Source organism: Phodopus roborovskii, unplaced genomic scaffold, assembly GCF_943737965.1.
Source record: "Phodopus roborovskii unplaced genomic scaffold, PHOROB, whole genome shotgun sequence".
Lineage (NCBI taxonomy): Eukaryota > Metazoa > Chordata > Mammalia > Rodentia > Cricetidae > Phodopus > Phodopus roborovskii.
In genome coordinates this window covers 14,895-29,788 of record NW_026125383.1, presented here as the reverse complement: position 1 = coordinate 29,788, position 14,894 = coordinate 14,895, and positions in this window count along the sequence as shown.

The following is a 14,894-nucleotide window of genomic DNA, read 5'->3' as shown; positions in this document are numbered from 1 at the left end:
TTTTTTCCTGGAAAGGAAAGTGATTGACTTTTATTGCTGGCTTCAGACTTCAGGCAGTTGTTTGTCCCCATCAACAGGTGCAATATCACTAAATCAAAGCCACTCAGTCAGCAGAGTTAGCCAGGTGGTGATGCTGCAGCAGAGTTAGCAGGTGAGCAGTCATTCGCTGATGGCATAAATCATAGTTGTTGAGTCCATTGGTATACAAATGGGGGCAGGTTAGAAAGCTAATCAGATTGGAGATTCCTAGAAAGATGCTGAAAGGTACATGGCTGCTCTTAGGAATATCTTATCCATCGTGATCTTGCATTCATAGCCCTCTAAACACAGGGAGGTGGAGTCTAGGGCCTGAGACACTGAGTTGACCTTCAAGCTGGTAGTCTTCAATTAAAACTCAGGCAGGTGAGCTATTAGGTCTGTAAAAGTTTGTAGCTCACCACTTTGGGTAGTCATCATCTCTTCCCAATAATCTTTGTCTTGCCCATTTGGCTACCCGTTCCTCATTTCCTTAACTGTGGCTTTTTGTTCTTCAAGCTTGGGAAGGTTCAAGAACTTAAACAATTACCACAGGTCTGGGCTACAGGAAGAGCCTCCTGTCAGTTTTCCCCAACACTTACCTGCCTTGAGTGCTGAGTAGAACTTTTGACTTTTAATCTTTGACTTAGATGCTGTCAGTTATTGTTTCTCAAGCATCAGCCTTCTAGAGTTGGATTTAATTTTGTGCATATAATATACTTCTCTGAGAAGAAAAACATTCATTTAGAATAATAGAGGGCACCATCCGTCACCTGAAGCTATAATGGGCAGCCTGATTAGAAATAGGAGTGTAACTCATGAGCTGTTGCACAAATAGGGTATTACAGAAAGGCAAAAGTCTGCCCAGGGGGATTAGTATAATGACAGGAAGAGAATTTACTTGTTAAGCTAACAGACCTGACGTTGAGGTGATGCCATTGTGACATGACAGTTATTACTGGAAAAGAATTATTCAGCAGTAGTATAAAAATGTCACAGGTGCTCCTCCTTCCAAAAGAAAGGACTTGGTTTCCATTTGGATCTATAGGAGGAAGTAATCCATCCTGTTACAAAGAATGTACCATTTCCTTCCCAGGGGCACAGCCTCCCTGTGACTCAGACACAGCTGCCAAAGCTAAACTAGCACTCAGGTTGGAGAGGAAGAGCCTCACCTTGGCTCCCCAGTGTTAATTGGGATCACATAAAAAACCATCATGATTTTCTTACAGAGATAGCTGAGAACAAGCAAACTGCACGGAATTCGGCTGGTGGCACATTTTCAGCTGAAGAGGTTGAGATGCTGGTCAGCAGAATCTAAGATCACCTTCCCAGACATAGTTGGGGTGTTTAAACAGGGAGAGTTTCAGACTGGAACACAGTTCATGCAAGTGTGTGCTTAGCAGGTACAAAGTCCTGAGTTTAATCCCCACTGTAACACTTACTGGAGGGAGAACTGGTTATCTCAGCCAGATAGTCAGGAATCTATAGAAGACAGACAATGGTCATCCAAGTCAAATGGGCTGGGAGATGGCTCAGTGGTTAAGATCACTGGCTGTTCTTCCACAGGACCTGGCCTGGATTCCCTGCATTCATATGGCAGCTCACAACCTTCTGTAACTCCAGTCCCAGGAGATCTAACACTCCCCTTTGTCTCCACAGACACTGGGCATGCACATGGTACATTGACAAACTTGTACTCTGCACATAAAATAAAATAAGATAAACCTAAAAACCAAACAAGCAAGCCATATTCTCCCTAGGTTAGTGACAGGAGCATCACCAGCCCATAGGTAGCCACTTCATGTCCTATATCATTCATGATACTGAGAGGTAAATAATAAATTATATGTAGTTTTGATTATCATCATATTCACCTAAAGTCTTTTGTCACTCTTTCCTCTTTGAGGTCGCTGAGTGTTTGACAAGATGAATCCTACTTGAATCAGGGGGCCAAGCTGCTTTATAGCCCTTCATCATGTACACTAAACCTCACAGAGACAAACTGCATTTTCCATTTCGACCTTAGTTGTCTGGACTACCACGTACACTGTGCTCTTCCCAAAAGATCCCCCCAAGTGTTTGTTATGGGTTGAATTCATTTCTCACCTTCAATAAATAACATAGGTTGTAGCTGTATTTGGAGACAGAGTTTTTAGTTTTTGTTTTTTTTTTTTTTTTAAAAGAGGTTTGGGCCCCAATCTCAAAAGCCAAAAGCCTCTCAAATGTTGAAACCTCAAAGGAATCAAAATCTTGAAAGTATATTTCTAGAACAAATAAATTTAAATAATTCTTTAATAGGTATGTGAGGGGGTATTTGACATGAGTATGAAAAAACACTTTACACAACAAATTAGACAACAGCATGCATGTCACTGCAAATATACACATGTGAGGTAAGAATGGTCCCTGAGTATAACAGTTACGTGAATTGTATCCATAAAATCTAAAAGCAAAGTACAAAAATGTGTATTATGATGGGCATTTATCATGCACACCTGGCTTTATCACTGCCCTCATCTGAAATGTCCTTCCCTCCAGCTTATCTTTAGATGACCAACCCCAAACTGTAGTGGGTCACCATTGCCCATTCAGTTTGTCCAAAGAGTTGAAACTGCATGTCAGGAAATTTTTAACTTGAAGAACGTATCTTCTTTTTGGGGGGGTAATTTTTGTGCTTTTGCATACATATTCAATGAAGTCAGCAAGAGAGCTGGGTACGGTAGTGTGTGCTTTGAATCCCAGCCCTCCCTCTGTAGGCTGAGGCAGGAAGAGTGGTATTTGAGGACAGCCTATATTACGTAGCATTTTAGGTCATCCTGAGCTACAGTGAGATCCTGTCCCTACACAGCAAAGAGTCACCACTGTAGTAAGACACTGAATCAAATTTCCAAAACAACATGTATGAACCAAATCGCAATTCTCCAAGAATCTTACTGTGTGTATATATCTACTATCCTAGGAATGGTGTGAAGGTTAAATACGGGGCATGGCAAATTATGCAAAAAATAGTGCTGACAATTTTAAATAGTGAAGGGTAAATTTGGGGGTGAGAAAGAACACAGAACTAAAAAGAACTGAGAGAACTAATAAGTCAGTTGGCCTATAAAAAATGTTTGTCATAGAGATATTAAATAGTTCTGATCACATGGAGGCCATCCAGTGGCTAGAGGGAATGTGATATAGATGCATTTCTTACCTGAAATTTTCATTGTTGTCATATAGTGTGGCTAATACCTTCCTGGAATTCATCTCCAGTCCTCTTATATGAGCCCCCATGGGATTTTGGCTTTTAATGTCTCACTGTTGAAGATTTTTGTCGCCCAAGGTTGTGACCTTCTAGAACCCATCCTAGACTTGCAAGGTGTCAGCCTTTACTGAATTTAGACTTTTTTTTAACAGCTGGAACTGTTTTAACAGCTTTGGACTGGCCTTTGGCTGTTTGATAGGGAAGACTTTCAAGAGGTAATTGAGGTGAATGATGCCACTAGAGTGGCTCTACATGATTGATACCCTTCGAAGAATAGGAGATTGGGACACAGTCACCCTAAGAGAGGCCATGTGAGGGTGCAGGGAGAAGGCAGACAACCATGGAGGAGGAGGAGGCTCTGGAGACGGCAGCCCTGTTTACACTTAGAGTTTGGATCACTAACCTCCTTAATGTGAGGAAACACATTTCTGTTTTATATGATACTTTATGGCAGCCATAGCAGATCAGTGCAGCACAGCCTCTGCCACCTGATCTCAGGAGTGTGGAGACATGGGCACCCATGTTTGTGTGTTTACACACAAAGGCCAGAGACGCCCCACATCAGGCCAGAACTCCTGCTTCTTGTTTTTAAGATCCTCATGTATCTCACCGGTTCTGCATTGCGCAGGTGCACAGCCCTCACCTGTTCTGTATCCCCCCAGGTGCATGGCCTCAAAGTGTTCTCTACCCCACAGGGTGCACGGCCTGCCGTTCTGTATCCCGAAGGAAGGGCGTATGGTAGTCAGGCATGTCTCCTCACTGCCATGTTCTCTGCCCCTCCCAAACGTTCTGTAGTGTTCTGTTCTTAGTTGGGGAGTCCTCCTTCCCCAGAGTGGGGAGGTCCTCTTTGTTCTTTGTTCTTCTATCAGCATGGCCTCCAGGGCCTAATTCCTAGCTGATCATCTTTTTTTTGTTTTTCTTTGTTTGATTTTTGTTTTGTTTTTTGAGGCAGAGTTACCTTTGGAGCCTGTCCTAGAACTCACTTTGTAGACCAGTCAGCCTACTCTGGAACTCACAGAGATCTGCCTGCTTTTGTTTTCCAAGTGCTGGGATTAAAGGTGTGGGCCACCACTGCCCAGCCCATCTTTTAAATGCCCTCCTCCACTCTGCAATTTGTACAGCACAATTTTAGAGTTCAACTTTCTTTTTTACAGTCTACCCAATTGAAAAAAAAAAAAATTGAAGTAGCTTACACAAGTCATAAAATGCAGGAAAACCCATAATTTCAGCACAGGAGAGAAAGGGAAGTAATGGCAAAGCTATAAAAGGCAGCCGGCTTGGAAACAAACTTCTGAAAGCTGTTCCTGCTCTACACTTGGCTCACTCCGAGGAGCCATCTGAGAAGGGAGACTTTATAATTCCGAGACTCACACTATGTACACGATGGAAACAGACTGATTGCTCAGGAGAAAGATAATTGTCCTTGGGACTGCCAAAGAAATGTGTCTCTCCCTGGAGTTCTGGAACTACTTAGCATAAGGAAGAGTGTTGTCATTGCCCCACTGGTAATGAGGCTTGATGCATGTTCTCACAGTTAAATGAAAGTCTAATTCAGCAAGCGCCACTGCACAGGTGTTGTTTAGTTATCTTGTCACTGCTGTAACAAACACAGGAGGGGAACACTGTGAAGAGGAAAAGTAGAGTTTGCTCCGTGGTATCAGGTTTCAGGCCATTTTTTGGTGACACCAGTTTTTCTGGGCATAGAGTGGAGAAGCACAGTTTGGTGACGGGAGAATGGCGGACAGAGTCCTTTATCTACTGGCGGCTGGGAGGAGACAGAGAGCAAAGAGGGTATGCTTTCAGTACAACGTGGGTCTGAATCTTCTCCAACACTCCAACAACAAGGGTATCAAGGCCTGTTTTTCCCATGCAATGAGAAAATGATCAAATGCCTCAAAAATCTTAGGGCAAATTTTTGCCCTGGGCAGAATCTGCCTTCAAAACTGATATTGACATGTGAATCCTGGAGCTGAGTCATCTGGTCCTGTGCAGAGATTGTGTTGTGTGTGAACACCCCTTCATGCCTCATGTTATTCATTTAAAAAGAAAGACTGTTTACAAAATACATGGTGATGACCAGGGATGGCTTGGGTGGGTCAAGGCACTTGCTGACTAGCCTACCAATCCGAGTGAGTTCTGTTGCTTGAATCCAAATGGTAGAAGAGAGCCAACTTCCACAAGTTGTCCTCTGACTTCTCTACATGTGCTGTGCGAGCACACCACATCTCAAGAAGAAGAAAAAAACCTCCTTAGTTTCACATGAACTGTTACTTAAAAAATAATCATCACTGCAACCCTGTATAAACGACCTCATCACTACCTTAAACTAACTATCGTTATTCCACCTATTTATTCTGGCTTTTATATGCACACTTTGAAGCTGCTTTAATCATATTGCACCATCCAATTTTACTTTCTGATGTGCTGTTCTACTTTATATCCATGCTTTTATTGTAGCTGTAGAACCACTTTAATGTCTTCTCTCTCTCTTTATTGAACATGGGTTCTTTTAAGATGGTATATTGTTATTATGGTTCCCCTCCCCCAACTCCTCCTAGATCTTCTCCACCCTCCCCACTCATCCAAACCCACACTCTTTCTTGTTCTCTCTCATTAAAAGCAGGCATCTAAAAATAAATAAAAATAAGATAAAAAAACAATAACGTAACAAAACGAACATGGTGGGGGGGGGCAAAGAAAAGGCAGAAGAAACATATAGAGATAGAAAGCCACAGATTGGCCCACAAAGAAAGCCCATAAAAACACAAACCCAAACGTCAAAGCATATGCTAAAGACTTGTAGGTTTAAAAACATGTTCCACCATTGAGTTTACTTTGTGTTGGCCATCTACTGCTGGGCATGGGGCCTCCCTCTTAAGTGTGGTTTCTTAATCTTTTTTTTTTTTAATGGCCATATAAAATCTTGTGTCTATTTTCCATTTCAGTTGTACTTCTCATAGAAATATGATGTTTTCCTTTCCTGTTACAAGATTTCTCTGGCTTATAGGATTCCCTTTTACTTTAAGATCACTTTTCTTTCAGTTAGAAAGTGGTGAGATTTTCCTCTTCATTCTTGGCCTTTGGAAGTTAATTCCAGAACATAGATAAATCTACTTTATCTTTCAATCATGTCACCTAAAATCCATGAGATGGTTTCTGGCACAAAACTTCAGATCCTTTTCAAGGTGGATTTTGCTTTGGTTTCTGGCCATTTTTTCCTCCTTGTGTTTTCTTGTCTTGTGGGACTGATGTTAGGTCATAGGCCCTCTGTGCTCCTTTTCAGTCTCTCAGGCCAGAGGGTTTGAGTATTAACGATGATTGTGTCCTTGACTTCATTTGCTGATTTGTTTTGAATTAAGTATTTCTAGGGGCATCTTTTGTCTTGTGATGAGCATGGATCTTCTTCAGCCTTTCAATCATTACTCTTAGTCCCTATGGTCTGCAATTGCACATTTGGCCTCTGTGGTCCACAATTCCACACTAGGAGTTTTAGTTAGCCTAGGTCATTCGTGGTAACAAAATCTTGAATGGGCATCTCTAGTATGAAAAATTCTTATGTTTAAAATAAAATTTGTTTTATTTTAGCTATACATTTTCCCCACTCTTCTTCCCTTCTCCCCTCTTCTCCTTCCACCCCTTCCCCCATGCTCCCTACCCCCCCCCCCATGTTCCCAATTTACTCAAGAGATCTTGTCTTTTTCCCTTTTCCTCTGTGGATCCATGTATGTCTCTCTCAGGGTCCTCTTTGTTAACTAAGTTCTCTTGGGTTGTGGCCTGTAGTCTGGTTATCCTTTGCTTTATGTCTAATATCCACTTATGAGTGAATACATATATTTGTCTTTCTAGGTCTGGGTTACCTCTCTTAGAATGGCTTTTTGTAGTTCTGTCCATTTGCCTGCAAATTTAAAGATGTCATTGTATTTTTTACATCGTGTAAATGTACCACATTTTCCTCATCTATTGTTTGATTAAGGGGCATCTAGTTTGTTTCCAGGTTCTGGCTATTATGAATAATGCTGCTATGAATATAGTTGAGCAAATATCCTAGTGGTATGAATGTGCACCCTTTAGGTAAATGCCCAAAAGTGGTATTGCTGAGTCTTGTGGTAGGTCAATTCCAAATTTTCTAAAAAACCATCATACTGATTTCCAAAGCAGCTATACAAGTTTATATACTTTTATATACTCCACAGTGGAGGAGTATTCCCCTTTTTCCACATCCTCTCCATCATAAGCTGTCTTTGGAGTTTTTGATTTTGGCCATTCTGATAGGTGTAAGATGGAATCTCAGAGTTATTTTGATTTGTATTTCTCTCGATGGCTAAGGATGTTAAACATCTTCTTAAGTATTTCTTGGCCATTAGAGCTTCTCCTGTTGAGAATTCTCTGTTTAGATCTGTACCCCAATTTTTGTTGGATTATTTAGTCTTCTGATATCCAGTTTCTTAAGTTCTTTGTATATTCTGGAGATCAGTCCTCTGTCAGATGTGAGGTTGGTGAAGACCTTTTCAATTCTGTAGGCAGCCATTTTGTCTTTCTTGCTGACTGTGTCCTTTGCTTTACAGAAGTTTCTCAGTTTCAGGAGGTCCCATTTATTCATTGTTGCTCTTAATGTCTGAACTACTGGTGTTATATTTAGGAAGTGGTTTCCTGTGCCAATGCATTCAAGGGGTACTTCCCACTTTCCCTTCTATGAAGTTCAGTGTGACTGGATTTATGTTTTGGTCTTTGATCCATTTGGACTTGATTTTTATGCATGGCAATAGATATGGATCTATTTACATTCTTCTACATGTCAACATTCAGTTATGCCAGCACCATTTGTCGGTGATGCTTTCTTTTCCCCATTTTATAATTTTAGCTTGTTTGTCAAATATCAGGTACTCATGGCTGTGTGGATAGATACTAGGGTGTTCAATTTGATTCCATTGGTCTACCTGTCTGTTTTTATGCCAATACCAAGCTTTCATTACCAGTTTTCATTTCTGTAGCTCTATAGTAGAGTTTGAGGTCAGGTATGGTGATGCCTCCAGAAGTTCCTATATTGTACAGGTATGTTTGGCTATCCTAGATTTTTTTTTTATGTGAAGTTGAATATTGTTCTTTCAAGGTCTGTAAAGAATTGTGCTGGGATTTTGATGGGGATTGCATTGAATCTGTAGATTACTTTTGGTAGGATTGCCATTTGTACTATGTTAATCCTACCTATTCAAGGGCATGGAAGATCTTTCTATTTTCTTATGTCTTCTTTAATTTCTTTCATCAAAGACTTAAAGTTCTTGTCATACAGGTCTTTCACTTGTTTGGTTAGAGTTAACCAAAGACATTTTATGTTATTTGTGGCTATTGTAAAGGGTGATGTTTCTCTGATTTCATTCTCATCCCATTTAATATTTGTATATAGGAAGGGTAATAAAATTTGTTTCAGGACATTGTTAAAGGAGGCATCTGGGCTTATGGCTCAGGGGTAGGACACTTGTTTAGATGCACAACATGTCAGGAACACACAAATGATATGTCATAATTATTCTATGTATTAATGACTATATCAATATTTTATTATACCTAATTTTAAAACTAAATCTCTCTCATATATATATATGTATATATATACATATATATATATATATATATCCAAAGAATATGTGTATATAGAATTGATGTTCCCATGCTTTCAGGTATTTGAGGATTGTTTTGGGACATGACAACTATGGATAAGTAGGGACTGCTAATTATTTAATAGGTTGCTCTTTCCTGCTCTAGCTTTTTAAAATCAGGAACCCATTCTAATTTGTGTTTAGTTTTATTCCTTGTGATCAGCAAGCCCTCTGGGATCTGGTTATTTTTTTTTTTTTTTAGCCTATTGGAGTTCAGGCACTTTGCTGGTATAAAGTGGGGTAGGGTGGGTGAGGATGACAGAGATGTGGGGTGATGCAGAGAACTGGATGGGCTCTAGTGGGAAGTTATACGTCTCCTATGAGCATCAGGAGCAAATAGGGACAAAGGGCATTCGCTCACCAGCCTCAGGTGAGTCCTCAGTCCTGCTTTTCCTTCTTCCATCTGCTCCTTTGGCATTAGATCCTGTCTTAGATTTAGAAATACTCAGGCTAGCTCCAATCAGCTTTCCTCTGCTGTCCAGAGATCCTATTCGTTTAGGCTCTTCCCCAAACCTCCAGATTCTTGCCTAAGGCTATGTTCAGATATCTCCATACCCCTCACCCCCACGCCTGGCCTAAGGGTTAAGTACTGTAATGATTAGAATGAGCTATGCCCCGAATTCTATAGCATTTGAATAGCCCATTCCCAGTTGGTGATGCTTTGGGGAAGGTTGAGGAGGCATGGCCTTGCAGAGGAAGTCTGTCACAGGGCCAGACTTTGAGGTTTAAAAGCTTCCTTCTGTTTGCCATTCAAGGTATAAGCTCTCAGCTTCTGCTCCAGCAGCCATGTCTGCTGCTTGACTCTTATCCCTTAGAATAGTAAGCAAAATAAACCCTTCCTTCTATCAGTCGCCTTGCTCATGGTGTTTTACCACAGTAACAGAAAAGCAACTATATAATATGGGTTCTATACTCGTAAGCAGTTTGTCTGGTGTCTGGATTGGTGCTATGCCTGTGGTTAGAGAGGTAATACAGTTTGTGTGTGTGTAGGAAAGGCAGGATGCGTTAGTATGTTGTTTCCTTCTGCCATGTTTTTACCATCTACTTTTTATATTTTACCCAGGGTATTCATTGATCCCTTCAATGTGAAAGTCAAATTAAAAGAAATTCCATGAGAATTTTGGGGTTGATGGTGTGAGGTTGGGAGGGTAAACTGGCAGCCTTCAGACACTCAGTTGCTGATGTAGTGCTCCATGTTCACACAAGACTTCAAGATACATTGTTTTCTTTAAGACAGTGATTCTCAACCTATGGGTGTTGGTCCTTTCACAGAGATCACCTATCAAATACCCTGCATATCAGACATTTGCTTTATGATTCATAACACTATCAAAATTACATTTATGAAGTAGCAATGAAAATAATTTTATAGTTGTGGGTCGCCACAACATGAGGAACAGTGGGAAAGGGCCGCAACATCAGGAAGGTTGAGAACCACTGCCTTTAAGGTCACATGTTTGGTTTTTTTTTTTTTTTTTTTTTTTTTTTTTTTTTTGGAGACAGGGTTTTTGTGGCTTTGGAGGCTGTCCTGGAACCAGCTCTTATAGACCAGGATGACTCGAACTCACAGAGATCCGCCTGCCTCTGCCCTCCCAAGTGCCGGACCCCAAGGTCACTTTTTCAGGGCCATGAAGTACTGAGTTGCTATGAAAACAAGAAGTTTTGTATTTCTCTATTAGAAGACATTCAACATCCTGTTTTTGTATACTTCAAGAAATAGGTGATTGTTCCACACTTGGTTATAAAATAACAAAAATACCAGATATATGCTTGTCTAGCTTCTGACTCGTGTTTTGTTTTTTCTCTTTTTTTAAATTTAAATTTGAAACAAGATTGTTTTACATGTTCAATCCCAGTTCCCCTCACCCCTCATCCTCCCCTATCAACCCCACCAAACCTCAGCCCATCCCCTTTCGCACCCCAGGGAGGATGAGGCCTTCCATAGAGAGTCTTCAAAGTCTGTCATATCATTTGGGGTAGGGCCTAGGTCCTCACCCATGTGTCTAGGCTGAGAGAGTATCCTTCTAAGTGGGATGGGCTCCCAAAGTCCATTTGTATACTAGGGATAAATACTGATCCACTACTAGAGGCCCCATAGACTTCCCCAGGCCTCCTAACTAACACCCACATTCAGGGGCGGCTGGGTCAGTCCTATGCTGGTTTCCCACCCATCGGACTGGAGTCCATGAGCTCCCCATTATTCAGGCCAGCTATCTCTGTGGGTTTCTCCATCCTGGTCTTGACCCTTTTGTTCATCACTTCCCCTCTCCATAACTGGATTCCAGGAGTTTGGCTCAGTGTTTAGCTATAGGTGTCTGCTTCTGCTTCCATCAGCTTCTGACTTTTGACACTCTCCAGGATGGCATTAGGAAAGGTGTGCTAGTAAGAGATACCATATTAGGACACATTACTTTATCCTGAGCAGACAGCTCAGAGGTTTATTACATTATTAATTAAACAATTTTAGAAAACTATTAATGGATACATTATTTATGGTTCTTAAATTAGGTAATGTTTTCCTAATTTCCTAATTATACAAAATTCAGAAGAGCACCATAGTCTAGAAGGTAAGACACAAGTCTTCTTGCCTTGTCTTCATCTTCCTGGCCCTCCCTTGAGGAAGCTGCAGTTATTCACTTCTCTATGAGCTCCTCTAGCCATGATCTGTGACCTTGTTTTGTAGAGAGCCAGGTAATAGATCTGTTACTGTCTGTAGACTGGATAAATCTATATCATAACCCTTCACCTCCACCAGAGATGTGTGGAAGCAGTTAAACAATGCAGAGTATATCTGTGTTCTGAGAAAACTTATGGACAATGGAATTGGAATCCCACAAACTTGTGAAATTGTGTTATTCTTTTTGAGTTTGTTCTATTGATTTTTTCCCCAGTCACTACATGATTTAATGGTAGAAACATATGGGATACAAAGCCCATCAAGGTGACCATACCTGGGAAAGTCCTACATGTTTTTCAATAGCTAAAAATGAAGGAATGAAAAGACTTCAGATGATACATCCCTGAGGAAATGATAAATATTTGAAATGATTGTTGAGTTAATTAATTGCCCCGATTTGGTCATTATACAGTGTATACATCTGTCAAAACACATTTTGCCTCATATATGTATATGATGAATTGTCAATTTAAAATGTAAGAATTTAAAAGTACAGAGAAAAATGAGATAGAAATGTTATCTAGTTAGCAGTACAATTGTTAACTTCAAAATAAGAGCTGTTAACATAGAACACGTTTCAATATTTATAAATCTATAAATACTATTATAAGAAATATCCATATAGTATACATACAGTCTCACATGTATATAAACATGTAATCTGTTTATCTATCCATCTATCTATAGATAGATATGTATTTGTAGATAGGTAGATAATCACACACACACATCCACATACACAATATTTGTAGTATATAAAAACAGATGTTAGATTGGATTTGACCCTTAGGCTGAAGTCTGCTGACCCTGCTAATGCTTCTTGCATATTCAATCACATTTCAATGTATGTTACTTCCATTTCTTTTTTAAAGGTTTATCTTACTTTACTTTATTTTGGCTGTTTAAGGCGTCTTTTTTGATGTTGTCTTGACTATTTTGGAGTCACCATGTAGACCAGGCTTACCTTGAATTTACAGAAATCTGTCTGCCTGCCTCTGCCTCCAGAGTACTGGGATTAAAGGCATTCACCACTGTGCCTGGAAGTTTTATTATTTTTTATTATGTGTTTGTGTGTGTGTGCTAGTTTGAATGTAATTGGTCCTCATAAGTTCATAGGAGGGGCCTTATTGAAGTAGGTGTGGCCTTGTTGAAGGAAGTGTATTACTGTGGGGACAGGCTTTGAGGTCTCTTTTGCTTAAGCTTTGCCCAGTGTCTGAGACGATTTCCTGCGGCCTTCACATCAAAATGTAACCCCACATCACATCAACGTTTATGCTTCCCATGTCTCTCCATGATGATAATGGAGTGAATGTCTGAAACTGTAAGTGAGCCATCCCAGGCAAATGTTTCCCTTATAAGAGATGCCGTGGTCATGGTGTTTCTCCACAGCACAGAGACCCTAAGACAGTGTGTCTGTGAATTGCCACGTGTGTGTGTGTGTGTGTGTATTTGTGTGTGTGTTTGTGTGTGTGTTTGTGGTATGTATGTATGTGTGTGACCACAGAGGTCTGAAGAGGGTGTCAAATTCCCTGGAGCTGGAGTTACAGGCAGGCATAGACTGTCCTGATGTGAGTACTGGGTACTGAACTCCTGGTGCCGTGGCAGAGCACTAGCCACTCTTAATTTCTGAGCCATCTCTCCAGCCCTGCCTTCTGCTTCTTTACACACAGCTCTATGTCAGGAAAGCCTCTGCACCAGCATATTTATATTAAGGTTTCTATTTGTAGAGTTATCTCTTCCTATTGTCGGGATATTTAGGGACATGCTAGGATATAGTGAGCACTAAGGACCTGATTTTTTTTTGATAATTTTTTTAAAATGTAAATATAAAACAAGCTTGTTTTACATGTCAATCCCAGTTCCCACACCTCCTGTCCTCCCCCTGTTCCTCTAATTCGACCCCCATCCGATCCTCTTCTGCACCCCCGGGAGAGGGTGGGGCCTTCCATGGGGAGTCTTCAAAGTCTGTCATATCACTTGGAGCAGGGCCTAGGCCCTCCCCATATGTGCAGGCTGAGAAAGTATCCCTCTATGTGGGATGGGCTCCCCAAAGCCCATTTCTACCCTAGGGATAAATACTGATCCACTACTAGAGGCTCAATAGACTGCCAAGTCCTCCTAACTAACACCCACATTCAGGCAGACTGAGTCTGTCCTGTGCTGGTTTCCCAGCTATGAGACTGGGGTCCATGAACTCCCCCTTGTTCAGGTCACAGTTCCTATGGATTTCTCCATCCTGGTCTTGACCCCTTTGCTCATTACTCTCTCTCTGCAACTGAATTCCAGGAGTTTGGCTCAGTGTTTAACTGTGGGTGCCTGCTTCTATTTCCATCAGCTACTAGATGAGTGGCTCTATGATGGCATACAGGTTAGTTATAAATCTCATTATCAGGGGAAGGGCATTTAAGGTAGCCTCTCCACTGTTGCTCAAATTGGATAGTTGGGATCATCCTTGTAGGTCTCTGAACATTTCTCTAGAGTCCGTTTTCTCTTCTGCCTCTAATGGCTCTCTCTATTATGGTATTACTGTTTTTGTTATTGTTGTTGTTTTGCTCTCATCTATTCATCCCTGACTCAATCTTCCTGGTTGCACATGTTCTCCTCTCCTTCTCTTCTCTTTTCTCCTAACTCCTCTCCACACACCGTCCCCTCCCCCCCCACTACCAATATGCTCAGGAGTTCTTGTTCCTTTCCCCTTCTGTGAGGGATCTTGTATGAATCTGTTAAGTTCCTCCTTGTATCCTAGTTTCTCTGGTTATCGTGGTTTAATAAGGATCAGGAAAACGATAGCCTGAATAGATGTTTATTCAGGGAGAAATAAATAACTTACAACAGGGACAGATGAACACTCCGCATAAGCACCTGGTCCCAAGGATGCCTCCAGATGCTCCTCTGTCCCTGGGCTGGAAGCAAGAGAGTGTCAGTCCCCCACATACTCCCCAAGTCATATCTGCCCCTGTGACCACCCTCAATGGGCATGGTCAGTGAATATCTCACTACATCTGGCAGTGGAATTGTACACTGGTGATTGACAATTAATAAATGTGACCTCTTGAAATGAGAAGCTCCTGTAAGGCAGAACACAGCCGACAATATCAAACAGTAGCCCACAGGCTGGGAAAGATCTTCACCAACCCCACATTTGACAGAGGGCTGATCTCCCAAAATATACAAAGAACTCAAGAAACTAGTCACCAAAACACCAAGTTACCCTATTAAAAAGTGGCGTACAGAACTGTCTTCACACACCATCATCCAGTTGTGCCAGCACTTTCCTCTTTCCATTGTATAATTTTAG